Below are 16,474 nucleotides of genomic sequence, written 5' to 3' on the forward strand. Positions count from 1 at the left end.
CTGGAAGCCGTCCTCTGATCGCTACAGAGACACACTTATGGCTGTGTGCGCTTATGAGCAAGTACACGCATATAAACACAAACATGGACACATACACACACACAAATAAGCAGAATAATAAAAATTAAGAAGAAAACAAAGAAATTAAGAACTTGAAATATGGATCTTGAGCTCGTTCACACCAGAAACTAAATACACTCACTCTACTAATGAATCAAGTACTCTTTTTATGCAGCTTAGAATTTTATGCTTAAAGTATCTACAGAGAGGCTGTGAAAAGACTGGCCTGTCTCCAGTCAATCACACAAGAGATGAGGTAATGTCAGCATGAAGTATGAACCTAGTCTATAAACTACAGCAGGGACACAAAGCTGACCTTCACGGAAGGGACAGGCAGAGCTCCCGGATAACCACAACCAGGATAAGCCAATACAAGTACAAACCCGAGTCCCTAACTCAGGCTCCCCTCATGGCATTTTCAGGAGGGTGGGACGGAAATGCACATACTGCATGTCAGAACAAGAATAAATAACAATATTCCCTAAACTCAGAAAACAACTGTCTTTGTCTTTCTACAATGTATTACCAAGAAAAAAACAACTGTCCAGGGTTCTGAATAAGCTACTGCAGATGCTCCACTGCAGGTGAATCCAGACAGGGATTTAGAAGTTCTCTCTTAAAAGCACAGGTTCAAACTCCTCTCTCTGTCACACACAGAGTTCAGCACAGCAGCAGCACAAGGTCTCACTAACCACCTGCACTAACTGACAGAAGAATCTCCTGAACCCTAACTCATCAGATAGCTACCTAGAAACACACACTCCTCTCACCACTGTGTTCATCTAAACCACGGACGCCCGGGCTCTCATGGCTGCACTCAAGTCTATTCTGCACCCGAAAAATGATCTACTCCCCCTAGGGCTCAAGGCGGGTTGCTTTTCAGCTGTGACGGGCAAGGATGAGGCTGCGCTTCAGTGAGGCTGAGGAAATGCCACACTGCAACAGCAGGGGACCTCAAAACTGTCATGTTTATTCAGAGCTATGGAGCCTGTCTTAGTTAAGCTGAAGGGGAGAGGGGTGGGAAAAGGGGGAGAAGAGTGGGAGGAGGGGGAGGGAAAGGGGAGGATGGGAGGAGGTGGAAATTTGTTTTTTTTTCTTTATTCTTCTTTTATCAATAAAAAAAAAAAGAAACAACTAGTGGCTGAGACATTTCAGTCCTGTCCACTATGGGTTAGAAACCCACAGACGTGAAAGGAAACAGCTTTGGAGTATGGCACAACGATGCTTTCTAAGTACTTCGTATTTCTCACCACAGATCCTGTCCTTGGGCATGAGCAGTGTCTTGTAGTTCTGGACCCACAACGTACAATCTCTTTGATCTCTGCACCAAAGCACAAGTGCCCTTGGCAGGACAACAAACAGTATCTCCAAGAGAGAAACATTTGGCTACGTTAGCTCTCAAGCTGGAAGCTCAGGGTCTTTCTAGCACATTCCGCATCAATGACAAAGCAATTACAATAATGACAATTGTTCTTTCAGCCTGAACACACTAGGCTCTTTATGCTGTGCAATAAAACTAAGCTACTTTCTGTGGGGGAAAAAGAGATGAATAAAGTTCAATTTTACACGCTAACATATTGAAGAAAAGCATAAACTATACGCATTAACTACTTAGGTTCACTATATTTCAGGTCTTACATGCAATTTTTTCCCCTTTCAAATGAGGCTCTGTTGCCAGGAGGCCACTAGTTAGTTCCCTGCCACTTAGCCCCGAAATAATCACACAGTAGATGCATTAATCAAATCACTGCTTGGCCCATTAGCTCTAGCTTCTGACTAGCTAACTCTCACATATTAATTTAACCCATTTCTACTAATCTGTGTGTCGTCTCGAGGCTGTGACTCACCGGGAAAAGTTCCACCTGGCTCCAGGGGCTACCTGGATTCTCTCCAATCTGCCCCTTTCTCCCAGCATTCCATTTAATTCTCCCCACCTACTTCTCCTCTGCCCTTCTTTCTCCCAGCATTCTATTTAGTTCTCCCCACCTAGTTCTCCTCTGCCCTTCTTTCTCCCAGCATTCCATTTAGTTCTTCCCACCAGTTCTCCTCTGCCCTTCTTTCTCCCAGCATTCCATTTAGTTCTCCCCACCTAGTTCTCCTCTGCCCTTCTTTCTCCCAGCATTCCATTTAGTTTTCCCACCTAGTTCTCCTCTGCCCTATCAGGCCGGCCAATTTCTTAATTCATTAACCAATAAAAGCAACATATAGACAGAAGGACCTCCCACACTAAAGCTCGGGAATTATTGTAAATGTCGTGTGCCTCCCCCATGTTGTTACCTCTGTGGAGTCTGCTGACTGACTATAGCATTTTCAGTCTCCCTCAGACACACCTCCCAGTCTGTCTCGGGGATTTCTTGGTCTTCAGTAAAAGGGTATCTATGACACCAGAGAAAATACATTAACCACACATCGTCATGTTCCAGATGCTCCCTGTGTGATGGCCCCACTCACTGCTGCACTCTGCAAGCTTCACACATCAGTAAGGCTTTCCTGAGGTTCCTGCAGGACTTCTCTGCCAGCCTGTGAGCCAGTTCCAAAGGAAGAGCCAGACCCTCCTTCTTGCAGACACTGGATAACACACTGCAAATCTGGAAGACAAATCAACAAGGAGGAAAGCACATGAGCCAATGTCTAACATCTGTCCGCATCGCTGTGGAGCCTTTCACAGTGCTGCTGCCTCCTACTGGACGCCATGTGCTGCTGCTGTACAGTCTTCACTGTCTATTATGAGTGAGCGCTGTCTACTGGGAAACTACTACATGTTATTGACAGCTGTTAAGACGAAAGGGAAAACAGTGCACTGACTCCCACAAAGGAACCAGGGATTCTCACGTTCTCTATGTCCCCTATGCTCCCATTTCCCCTATGACAAACTAAATCAGCTTAAGGTAGAAGACATTAAATACTTCATCAGTCCTTAGGCATTGAATTCATAACACTCATTTGTTAAAAGATAGATGCAAGAGAACATATTTTATATTTGTATTTACCAGTAAACACATCACTCTGTACACCTACTAATGGCTGACCTTTCAGTCAGTCTGATGCTCTTCATCTTGTTTTAGAAAACAAAACTTGAGCTAAGATATTTCTGGAAAGCTTAACTTGACTTACGTCATCAATGCTGGGAGCAGGCACACGAATTGCCAGGCACCTACTGCAGATCGGAGGGATCACCTTAGATGTGGAATTGCAACACAAGATCAGCCTGCAGGTGGACATGTACTTCTCCATGGTTCTGCGCAAGGCATGCTGAGCATGCTTTGTGAGTTTGTCCACCTCTGTCAATAGTACCACTGGGTCAAAAAGAAACAAACCAGCTTCAACTGGAGGGCACTCAAGCGTTAAGTCACCATCTGCCTCTACTGTGTCCTCATTAATAGGTGTGACATCCTAAATAGATGGCTGATATTCTACTTTCACCTCCGCAAAGGGCAGAATCATATTTTTTAAAATGTTATAATCTAACAAGACTAAGAAAACCTGGTCAAAATAAGTTAAATTAGGACTTCTCACTTCATCTCAGCTTTTATCATAACAAAGTTGCAAGACAAGGATGTGCTGATCTATGCTATAAACTCAAAGAATTTGTTAATACTTTGGAAATCTCTGATGCAAGAGTCATAGCCAATGGGTACAGTCAACAGGAGAATCTGGGAAGACATACAGGAAAATTGCATCTGGCTGCAATCGAGGACCAGTCCGCCTTAAGAGGTTCAGGAACTGTGATTGGGCAGGGGGTGAAAAGTCAAACTCCATTCCCATTTCCATAAAAAGAACAAAGACAAAGACACATCATGCCTGAGTGGGAGTCAAAAGAGGAATCCACAACACTTGTGCAAGCTGTGAGAATGTGAAACCACAGACTGCCCACAGGACACACAGGATCACAGCCAGTGTGAATGCAGAAGCCATAAGCAGGAGCAGGCCCCTCAGGGCCCAATCTGTGGCTGAGAACATGGGACCCTGACACAGTGGGAATGGAGCAAGTAGGTGGTTCTGGAACAAAGGCACTTCCTGCTAAGAGGATTGCTCCATGCAGAGCCCAGCAGTGGGAGCAGAGTGAGCAGAACAGGAGAGACAAGGACAAGAATGTAGAGTGGTAGGAAATATGGGTCCCGACTTTCTGAAGAAAAAACACAGAAACACCTAAGCCCCAAACATAGAAAATCCCTCTCTGGCCTCCTGCCTTCAAACACTACAAAAAAACCTATTATTTTTTTATGTTTTGTTAAAGATGGTCAATAGAAAATAATCACATTGAATTCACAGTTCTAAGAAAATAATTACTTTTCACGTAACCATAAATGTAATGGACAAACATGCTAATCTAACTTTGGAGCATGAAGACCTGAGTTCAGCTCCAGAAACCATGTAAAAAGATGCTCATAAAACTCAGAGCTGGAGAAACAGAGGCAGATGCATCCCTGGAACTCAGCAAAACAAAAAATATACCGAGGAAGGATGGTGGCCCACACTCAGTATCTGATACTTATTCCAGACAGGATTGACTTTTTAGACAGCTTTGTTTATGCTCACCAACACTGAGTCAGGATAGCTCAACAGAACTCATGCAAGGAACTGCAAACTGTGAGCTCTGCAGAGCGAGCAGGCTTCAGTGACAGCACAGGCTGTGGGTCAAGCAACCAGCTTTACTTTAATCTGCTCTGTGGACCAAGCTTCCAAATGTACAGCAATATTTCAAAAAATAACTCTAAGCTGGAGCACAAGGAGTGTAAACTATTTTTTTTGTTTTTGCTAAAAATGTAATTCCTACTACTTTTCTAAAAATATTTAGTAGCGGTTTACCTAGGATTAACTTCCAGGTGGTAGTTACTGGCAACGGTGCTGATTTCAATTTTTTTTAGATGGAGTCTGTGAATGAAACAAGAATCTGCTCAACATTTTCTTACTGGCTATCTTCTTTTTCTCATGTATAACCAATCACCACTAACTACCTGAACAGTCTTCCATGTTAACACAGAAATAAAGGAAAAATATATTCACGTTCCACGGCAAATAATAACATAGAAAGAGGAAATCTCATGCACACCTGTTTTACTCCTCCCGCTCAAAAATGTGTCTCTGCAATCCCTTTTAGACAACTGGTGTGAGATGACGGCCACGTATCAACTTAAAGTATGCATGTTCTGCAGCAAAATACTTTTGTGGATTTTCACTTTGACGACACCGTGAATGTCTGTTTCATCTGATGAACTGATTTATGCATACTACACACACACACACACACACACACACACACACACACACACACACTCTCTCTCTCTATTTCTTAAGTCATAGGCAGCCAGTGTTGGGGAGGGGTGCATATCTGATCAGTACTAAAAATCCTTGCCAGGGAGACCTGAGACAGCTAACTTCATAAGCACAGGACTGAGTCAGCAACCTGAGCTGGAGTGTGGAACTGGGATGGTGAACTCTACAGGAGCAGGACGGAACCAGCAACCTAGGCCAGAGCAGACCTGAGACAGTGAACTCCACAGGAGCAGGTACAGCAGAGCAACCAGAGCAAATGCTGAGGGAGTGTGCCAGAGCCAGAGACCTCTACGGGTTCAGGAAATGAGTCTGGGACCTACGAGGAGATAGGCAGGAATCAGTGACCTCTGCAGGACTGGGAGTAAGTCTGTATCTTCGATGGAGTAAACCTGAACCAGAACACCTGCAGGTCCAGGGGTGAATATGGGACCTCCCAGAAACTGGTCCTGAGCCAGGAACTCTGAGGGTCGGGGTATGAATCTGGGACCTCCAATGTAGTGGGCAGGAACCAGAGACCTCTGCAGGTTCGTGCATTAGTAAATTAAAAGAACATTTGAAAACTTTAGAAGAAAAAGAAGCAAACTGACCTAAGAGAACTAGATGGCAAGAAATAATCAAATTAAGAGCAAAAATAAACAAAATAAAAACAAAGAAAACAATACAACAATCAATAAAACAAAGAGTTGAGCTTACACACGACCCCCCCCCCCCCAAGTCTGGGTTTTTTGCAAGGTCCTTTGCTCAGGAACAGTTTTCTGCTCCTACACTAAGGCTACCAACCCAGAGCAGTGAGTGCCTACCTACGGGGCAGGCCTCAAGAATCCCTGGAAAGGGAGCACGCGCACCTCCAGCTTGTGCACCAGGGTCTCCTGAGCTCTTCTGGATACCACCCTGCCTGCTCCGTTCATCCTTTTGTCCCCGGATCATTGGGCTACAAGGCGGCCCTGTTTAGGTGCTGAGGAGTCCCATCTGGACGGGTAAGTGTGTGCTATCCAGGGGCGGATTGTTCCAGAAGAGAGCACAACACCCCTCCTTCAGCTCCTTCTGTAGGGCTGTCTTTCTTACACACACACCCCTCCCCAAATCTGGGTTTTCTGCAAGATTCTTTGCTCAGGAACAGTTTTATGCTCCTAGACTAAGGCTACCCACCCAGAGCGGTGAGCGCCTACCTACTGGGCAGGCCTCAAGAACCCCCGGAAAGGGAGCCCACGCACCTTCAGCTTGTGCGGCAGGGTGTCCTGTGCTCTTCTGGATACTGCCCTGCCTGCCCCGTTCTGTTCTTCCTTTTGTCCCCGGATCATTGGACTACCAGGCATCCTTGTTTTGGTGCTGAGGAGTTCCATCTGGACGGGAACTGTTCCTGCTTCTACACTGAAGACATACACCCAGAGAGTCAGTCACAGCAAAGATTGGACCAAGACACCAGGCCTCTCCTGGCTTCATTTGAAGGAAGTGATGGGAAGGCTCCAAACAAGAATTCCTCCAACAACCTGAAAGGCAACATGACATCACCAGAATCCAGGGATCCCGAAATAAGAATTGTACACCCTACTCCAGAAGAATTAGAAGAAATCGACTCAAAAGTGAACTATATGAAAATAATAGAAGACCTTAAACAGGAGGTGAAAAACTGCCATAAACAATTAGAGATTACAAACAAAAAGGTAGAGGAAATGAATAAATCGCTCAAAGATACCCAAGAAAACCAAGAGAAACAAGAAAAAGCAATCAAACAGGTAAGGGAAGCGGTTCAGACTTGAAGATTGAAATGGAAGTAATGAAGAAAACACAAACCGAGGGAAGGATGGAGATGGAAAATCTGGGTAAATGAACAGGAACTACAGAGACAAGTACTACCAACAGATTACAAGAGATAGAAGAAAGAATGTCAGACACTGAAGATACCATAGAGAAAATAAACACACTGATCAAAGAAAACAGCAAAACCAACAAATTCATATCACAAAACATTCAGGAAATCTGGGAAACAATAAAAAGACCAAACCTAAGAATAATTGGGATAGAAGAAGGAGAAGTACAGCTCAAGGGTCCAGAAAACATATTTAATAAAATTATAGAAGAAAACTTTCCCAACCTAAAGAAAGATATTCCTTGGAAGGTTCAAGAAGCATACAGAAAGCCATATAATAATCACAACACAAAACATACAGAATAAAGAAAGAATATTAAGAACTGCAAAGGAAAATGGTCAAGTTATATATAAAGGTAAACCTATCAGACTTACACCTGACTTCTCTATGGAAACCATGAAAGCCAGAAGGTCCTGGATAGATGTACTGCAGAAACTAAGAGAACATGGATGCAAGCTCAGACTACTATACCCAGCCAAGCTTTCATTCACTATAAATGGAGAATTTAACATTTTCCAGGATAAAAACAAATTTAAGCAATACGTAGCCACAAATCCAGCCTTACAGAAAGTAATAGAAGGAAAATCACAAACCAAGGAGTCCAACAATGACCACAATAACACAAACATCTAGAGACCCTTCACCAACACGAATCAAAGAAGGGAAACTCACAAACTCTATGACTAAAAATGTGACCGGAGTTAAGAACCACTGGTCATTAATATCACTTAATGTCAATGGACTCAACTCACCTATAAAAAGGCACAGGCTAAGAAATTGGATACGAAAACAGGATCCAACATTCTGCTGTTTACAAGAAACACACCTCAACCACAAAGACAGGCACCTACTCAGAGTAAAGGGCTAGGAAAAGGCTTATCAAGCAAATGGACCCAAGAAACAAGCAGGTGTGGCCATACTAATTTCTAACAAAGTTGACTTCAAACTTAAATCAATCAGAAAAGATGGAGAGGGACATTTTATACTCATAACAGGAACAATTCATCAGGATGAAGTCTCAATCCTGAATATCTATGCCCCTAATATAAAAGCACCCACGTAAGTAAAAGAAACATTACTAAAACTCAAGGCTGCCATCAAACCGCACACACTAATAATAGGAGACTTCAACACTCCTCTCTCACCAATGGACAGGTCAATCAGACAGAAACCTAACAGGGAAATAAGAGAATTAATGGAGGTAATGAATCAAATGGACTTAACAGACATCTATAGAACATTCCACCCAAATAGGAAAGAATATACCTTCTTCTCTGCAGCTCATGGAACCTTCTCGAAAATTGACCACATACTCAGTCACAAAGCAAACTTCCAGTTACAAAAAAAATATTTGTAACCTCCTGCGTCTTATCAGATCACCATGGATGAAAGTTAGAATTCAACAACAATGCTACCCCCAGAAAGCCTACAAACTCATGGAAACTGAACAGTCAACTACTGAACCACACCTGGATCAAGGCAGAAATAAAGAAATTAAAGTCTTCCCTGAATTCAATGAAAATAAAGAAACAACCTACTCAAACTTATGGGACACTATGAAAGCAGTTCTAAGAGGAAAGTTCATAGCACTAAGTGCCAACCTAAAGAAAACAGAGAAAGCACACATTGGAGACTTAACAGCCCACCTGAAAGCTCTAGAAAAAAAAGAAGCAGACTCATCTAGGAGGAGTAGAAGACTGAAATAATCAAACTGAGGGCGGAAATCAACAAAATAGAAACACAGAAAACAATCCAAAGAATCAATGAAACAAAAAGCTGGTTCCTGGAGAAAATCAACAAGATTGACAAACCCCTATCCAAACTAATCAAATGGCAGGGAGAGAATATGCAAATTAATAAGATCAGAAATGAAAAGGGGGACATAACCACAGACGCAGTGGAAATTCAAAGAATCATCAGATCTTACTACAAAAGCCTGTATGCCACAAAACTGGAAAATGTCAAAGAAATGGACACGTTTTTAGATAAATACCATATATCAAAGTTAAACCAGGAACAGGCGAACAATCTAAATAGACCTGTTAGTCGCGAAGAATTAGAAGCTGTTATCAAAAACCTCCCTACCAATAAAAGCCCAGGACTATATGGTTTCAATGCGGAATTCTACCAGAACTTCCTAGAAGTCCTAATCCCTATACTCCTTAACGTACTTCACAATATAGAAACAGAAGAGTCATTGCCAAATTCCTTTTATGAAGCCACAGTCACTCTGATACCAAAATGGCACAAAGACTCAACCAAGAAAGAGAATTACAGGCCAATCTCACTCATGAACATCAACGCAAAATTCCTCAACAAAATACTGGCAAAACGTATCCAAGAACACATTAGAAAAATTATCCATTATGATCAAGTAGGCTTCATTCCAGAGATGCAGGGCTGGTTCAACATACGAAAATCTATCAATGTAATCCATCATATAAATAAACTGAAAGAAAAAACCATATGATCATTTCATTAGGTGCTGAAAAAGCTTTTGACAAAATTCAACATCCCTTTATGATAAAAGTATTGGAGAGATTAGGGATACAAGGGTCATACCTAAATACAATAAAAGCTATTTACAGCAAACCGACAGCTAACATCAACCTAAACGGAGAGAAATGCAAAGCCATCCCACTAAAATCAGGAACATGGCAAGGCTGTCCACTCTCTCCATACCTCTAAAATATAGTGCTTGAAGTTCTAGCAATAGCAATAAGACAACATAAGGTGATTCGAATTGGGAAGGAAGAGGTTAAACTTTCATTATTTGCAGATGATATGATAGTGTACATAAGCGACCACAAAAAACTCCACCAAAGAATTCCTACAGCTGACAAAACCTTTAGTAATGTGGTAGGATAAAAGATCAACTCCAAAAAATCAGTCGCCCTCCTATACACAAAAGATATGGAAGCAGAGAAGGAAATCAGACAAGCATCACCTTTCACGAAAGCCACAAACAGCATAAAATATCTTGGGGTAACTCTAACCAAGGAAGTGAAAGATCTATTTAACAAGAACTTTAAGGCATTGAAGAAAGAAATTGAAGAGGATACCAGAAAATGGAAGGATCTCCCTTGCTCTTGGATTGGGAGGATCAACATAGTAAAAATGGCAATTCTACCAAAGGCAATTTATAGATTCAATGCAATGCCCATTAAGGTCCCATCAAAATTCTTCACAGATCTTGAGATGACAATACTCAACTTTATATGGAAAAACAAAAACCCCAGGATAGCCAAAACAATCTTATATAATAAAGGGACTTCTGGAGGCATTACCATCCCTGACTTCAAACTCTATTACAGAGCCACAGTAATGAAAACAGTGTGGTATTGGCATAAAAACAGAGAAGACGACCAATGGAATCGTATAGAAGACCTGGATTTTAACACAAAACCCTATGAACACCTCATTTTCAATAAAGGAGCTAAAAGTATACAATGGAAGGAAGAAAGCATCTTCAACAAATGGTGGGGGCACAACTGGATGTCAACCTGTAAAACAATGAAAATAGACCCATATCTATCACCATGCACAAAACTCAAGTCCAAATGGATCAAAGACCTCAATATCAATCTGAAAACACTGAACCTGATAGAAGAGAAAGTGGGAAGTACCCTACAACATATGAGCACAGGCGATCGCTTCCTAGGTATAACCCCAGCAGCACAGACATTAAAGGCAACATTGAATAAATGGGACCTACTAAAACTGAGAAGCAAAGGACACTTTCACTAAGACACAAAGGCAACCTACTGACTGGGAGAAGATCTTCACCAGCCCCGCAACAGACAACGGTCTGATCTCCAAAATATATAGAGAACTCCAGAAACTAGACTTTAAAATGCTAATTAACCCAATTAAAAAATGGGGCACTGATCTGAACAGAGAATTCTCAATAGAAGAAGTTCAAATGGCCAAAAGAGACTTAAGGTCATGCTCAACCTCCTTAGCGATCAGGGAAATGCAAATCAAAACAATTTTTGAGATATCATCTTACACCTGTCAGATTGTCTAAAACCAAAACCACCAATGATAGCCTTTGCTGGAGAGGTTGTTGAGGAAGGGGTATCCTTATCCATTGCTGGTGGGAATGCAAACTTGTGCTTCCACTTTGGAAAGCAGTTTGGCGGTTTCTCAGGAAATTTGGGATACAACCTACCCCTGGACCCAGCAATGCCACTCTTGGGAATATACCCAAGAGATGCCCGATCATAGGACAAGGGCATTTGTTCAACTATGTTCATAGCAGTATTATTTGTAATAGCCAGAACCTAGAAACAACCTAGATGTCCTTCAATGGAAGAATGGATGAAAAAAGTGTGGAATATCTACACATTAGAGTACTACGCTGTGGTAAAAAAACAATGACTTCTCGAATTTTGAATGCAAATGGATGGAAATAGAAAATACTATCCTGAGTTAGGTAACCCAGATCCAAAAAGATGAACATGGGATGTACTCACTCATATTTGGGTTCTAGCCATAAATAAAGGTCAGTGAGTCTATAATTTGATATCCTAAAGAAGCTAAATAAGAAGGTGAACCCAGAGAAAAACATATAGCTATCCTCCTGGTTATAGGAAGTAGACAAGATTGCCGGGGAAAAAAATTGAGATCTTAGGGGTGGGGTGGGAGGAGGGTAAGGAGAAAAGGGGAGAGAAAAGTGAGAAGGGGAAGATGGGGGAACTTGTGGAAACGGGATGATTGCGATAAAGGAAGGTTGGATAATGGAGCAGGGAAGCACAAATCTTAATTAAGGGAGCCATCTTAGGGTTGGCAAGAGACTTGGACCTAGACGGGCTCCCAGGTGCCCAAGGTGAGGTCCCCAGTTAGTTCCTGGGGCAGCTGAGGATAGGGAACCTGAAACGACCCTATCCTATAGCCATACTGATGAATATCTTGCATATCACCATAGAACCTTCATCTGGCGATGGGAGGAGATAGAGACAGAGACCCACACTGGAGCACAGGACTGAGCTCCCAATGTCCCAATGAGGAGCAGAAGGAGGGAGAACACGAGCAAAGAAGTCAGGACTACAAGGGGTGCACCCACCCACGGAGACAGTGGGGCTGATCTATTGGGAGCTCACCAAGTCCAGCTGGACTGTGACTGAAAAAGCATGGGATAAAACCAAACTCTCTGAACGTGACGAACAATGAGGGTGGATGCGAAGCCAAGGACAATGGCACAAGGCTTTGTGGGAGCCTAGCCAGTTTGGATGTTCACCTTCCTAGACACGGATGCAGGGGGGCGGACCTTGGACTTTCCACAGGGCAGGGAACCCTGACTGCTCTTCAGACTGGAGAGGGAGGGGGAGAGGAGTGGGCGGAGGGGGAGGGGGAGAGGAGTGGGAAGTGGGGGGGAGGAATGGGAGGCTGGGAGGAGGTGGAAATTTTTTTTTTCAATAAAAAAAAGTAAAAAAAAAAGGGTTGGTTCTTCGAGAAAAATAAACAAAACAGACAAACCTTTACCCAAACTAACCACAAGCCAGAGAGAAAATATCCAAATTATCAAAATCAGAAATGAAAGGAGGGACATAACAACAGACATGGAGGAAATCCAGAGAATCATTAGGTCATATTTAAAAAACCTGTATTCCACAAAATTAGAAAACTTAAAGGAAGTGGACAACTTACTGGATAAATAATCACTTACCAAAATTAAGCCAAGACCAGATAAGCAAATTAAACAGACCTATAACTGCTAAAGAAATTTAAAAACGGTCATCAAAAGTCTCCTAACCAAAAAAGGTCCAGGACCAGATGGTTTCAGCTCAGAATTCTACAAGATTTTCAAAGAAATATTACCAATATGCCACAAATAACTCCACACCATAGAAACAGAAGGAACATTGCAAAGTTCTTTTTATGAGGCTACAATTACCCTGATATGCAAACCACAGAAAGACAATACTAAGAAAGAGAATTACAGACCAAACTCACTCATGAACATTGATGCAAAAATACTCAATTAAATACTGGCAAATCGAATCCAAGAACACATCAGAACCATCATCCACCATATTCAAATCAGCTTCATCCCAGATATGCAGGGATGGTTCAACATACAAAAATCTGTCAACGGAATTTACTACATAAACAAACTGAAAAATAAAAAACACATGGTCATCTCATTTGATGCTGAAATAGCTTTCAAAAAAAGTACAAAGGACATACCTAAACATAAAAGGCAATATACAGCAAGAAAACAGCCATCATCAAACTAAATGGAGAGAAACTCCCAACAATCCCACTGAAATCAGGGAAAAGACAAGGTTTTCCAGTCTCTCCATATCTATCCAACATAGTTCTTGAGGTTCTAGCTAGAGTAATAAGACCCCAAAAAAAAGGAGATCAAGGCGATACAAACTGGAAAAGAACTCAAACTCTCACTATTTGCTGATAATATGATAGCTTACATAAGTGACCCCAAAAATTCTACCAATGAACTTCTACAACTCATAAACATTTCAGTAATGTAGCAGGATATAAGATTAACTCAAAAAAATCAATAGCCCTCCTTTATACAGATAAATGAGTCGAGAAAGAAATCAGAGAATCAAACATCACCATTCACAATAGCCACATATAGCATAAAATATCTCGGGATAACTCTAAGGAAGACTTGTTAGATAAAAACTTTAAATTTTTGAATAAAGAACTTGAAGAAGACACCATAAAGTGGAAAGATCTTCCCTGTTCTTGGGTAGGTAGAATTAACATAGTAAAAATAGTAATCTTACCAAAAGCAATCTACAGATTCAATACAATGCCCATCAAAATCCCAGCAAAATTGTTCACAGACCTGAAAGAACAGTACTCAACTTCATACGGAAAAGGAAAAAACCCAGGAGACCCAAAACAATCCTGTACAATAAAAGAACTTCTGGAGGCATCACAATCCCTGACTTCAAACTCTACTACAAAGCTACAGTAGTAAAAACAGCCTGGTGTTGCCATAAAAATAGACAGGCAGACCAATAAACCCGAATCAAAGACATGGACATTAATTCACACACCTAAAAAACATGATTTTTGACTAAGAAGCAAAATATATCAAATGGAAAAAAGAAAGCATACTTAAGAAATGGCGCTGGCAAAACTGGATATCAACTTATATAAGAATGAAAATAGACCCATATCTATCACCACAAAACCTGCACAAAACTCAAGTCCAAATGTATCAAAGATCTCAACTGGGTAGTACACTTGAATGCATTGGCACAGGAGACCACTTCTTAAATATAACCCCAGGAGCACAAACACTGAGAGAAACAATTAATAAATGGGACCTCCTAAAACTGAAAAGCTTCTGTAAAGCAAAGCACATGGTCAACAAGACAAAACGACAGCCTACAGAATGGGAAAACAACTTCACTAAACCTACATCAGATAGAGGTCTAAGCTCCAAAATAAATAAAAACCACAAGAAATGGGTCATCAAAAGAACAAATAATCTAATAAAAAAATGGAGTATAGACCTAAATTGAGAACTCTCAACAGAAGAATCTAAAATGGCTGAAGGATACTTAAGAAAATGGTCAACATCCTTAGTCATCAGAGAAATGCAAATCAAAACAACCCTGAGATTCCATCTTATACCTGTAAGAATGACCAAGATCAAAAACACTGATGACAACTTATGCTGGAGAGGTTGTGGAGAAAAGGGAACACTCCTGCATTGCTGGTGGGAATGAAAGCTGGTACAGCCCCTTTGGATATCAGTGTGGCGATTTCTCAGAAAATTAGGAAACAACCTTTCTCAAGACCCAGTAATACCGCTTTTGGGAATATATCCAAAAAATGCTCAATCATGCCACAAGGACATATGCTCAACTATGTTCATAGCAGCATTGTTTGTCATAGCCAGAACCTGGGAATAACCTAAATGCCCCTTGACTGAAGAATGGATGAGGAAAATGTGGTACATTGACACAATGGAGTACTACCAGCAGACAAACATAATGACATCTTGAAATTTGCAGGCAAATAGATCGATCTAGAAAATACCATACTGACTGAGGTAACACTACCCAGAAAGACAAATATATGTACACACTCATAAATGACTTTTAGATATACAGCAAGGAAACCCAGACTACAATTCACAATCCTAGAGAATCTAGACAACAATGTGGACCCTAAGAGAGACACAGATGAATCTAATCTACATGGGAAGTAGAAAAAGACAGGATCTCCTGAATAAATTGGAAGCATGGGGACCATAGGAGAGGGATGAAGGGGAAGGAAGAAGCTTTGAGAGGAGCAGAGAAAACTGTATAGCTCGATAAAATAAAAAAGTATTTAAAAAAAAGAAAAGAAAATCCTTGCCAGAAACATCTGCCGAGCCCTGACAAGAGATGCTTACTGTGATAGGTTGAGCTCAAATCTCAATTTTTTCACCACGACACCATAAAGTTCTTGTAGGATACACATAATTGTTGCATTTTTTCCAGCACCTGATGGCCCATATAGTAGGAGGTGAGGAAAGTCACCACACTGCACCTAGCGAAGAAAGAACAAGGCATTTTACTTCGTCGAACAAAGGTGCTCCAGGTTAAACTACTTCTAAAGCACTAAGGTATTTTGTTTACTATCCGACTCCAATAGAAAATTCATCAAACTCTCATGTTTGCTTTCTCTGGGCACTAATTTAATCTAACTTGCACGAGCAACACAGAACATGCAAGGCACAACACTAAATGCTTAAAGGCAGGGACTCCCTCAGCAAGCTCTCTGAAGGGCACTTTCAAAAATGAGGGCTGATGGGAATGTGGAACTGATCTCTGTAACTGAGACAGATGTTTGTCTTGCCTGGGTTCCCAAAATGATTTTCTTGCTAAGAAGGGGGTACACTGATTCCCTTGCAAGTTCATGTGGGGGATACAGGAAGACTGCACATAAGGGATGCTATGGGAAAGAGTGTGTTATCAAACAGCAATAAGAGAACGACATCAAACTAAAGGGCACTATGGGCATGGGGGCTTGATCCGATGAGAAGATGTAGACTTTAAAAGTAAATTCATTAAGGCGTAGGAATACTATACTAACCCCTGTTCTAAGAATATAAACAAGTAGCCACAGGTATCAATAAAATGTGCCCATACTATGGCTAGGAAACTTAACGTTGAAGCTACTGTAAAAACCGCTGTGCATACACATGAAGTATAATGCTCGATTTTTATATTATTGCACGCATTATAAGAACAACAAAAAAGACAACTAAAACATATCTTCCACTTCCCTCCCAATTC

Source organism: Microtus pennsylvanicus, chromosome 1 (genome assembly GCF_037038515.1).
Source record: "Microtus pennsylvanicus isolate mMicPen1 chromosome 1, mMicPen1.hap1, whole genome shotgun sequence".
NCBI lineage: Eukaryota > Metazoa > Chordata > Mammalia > Rodentia > Cricetidae > Microtus > Microtus pennsylvanicus.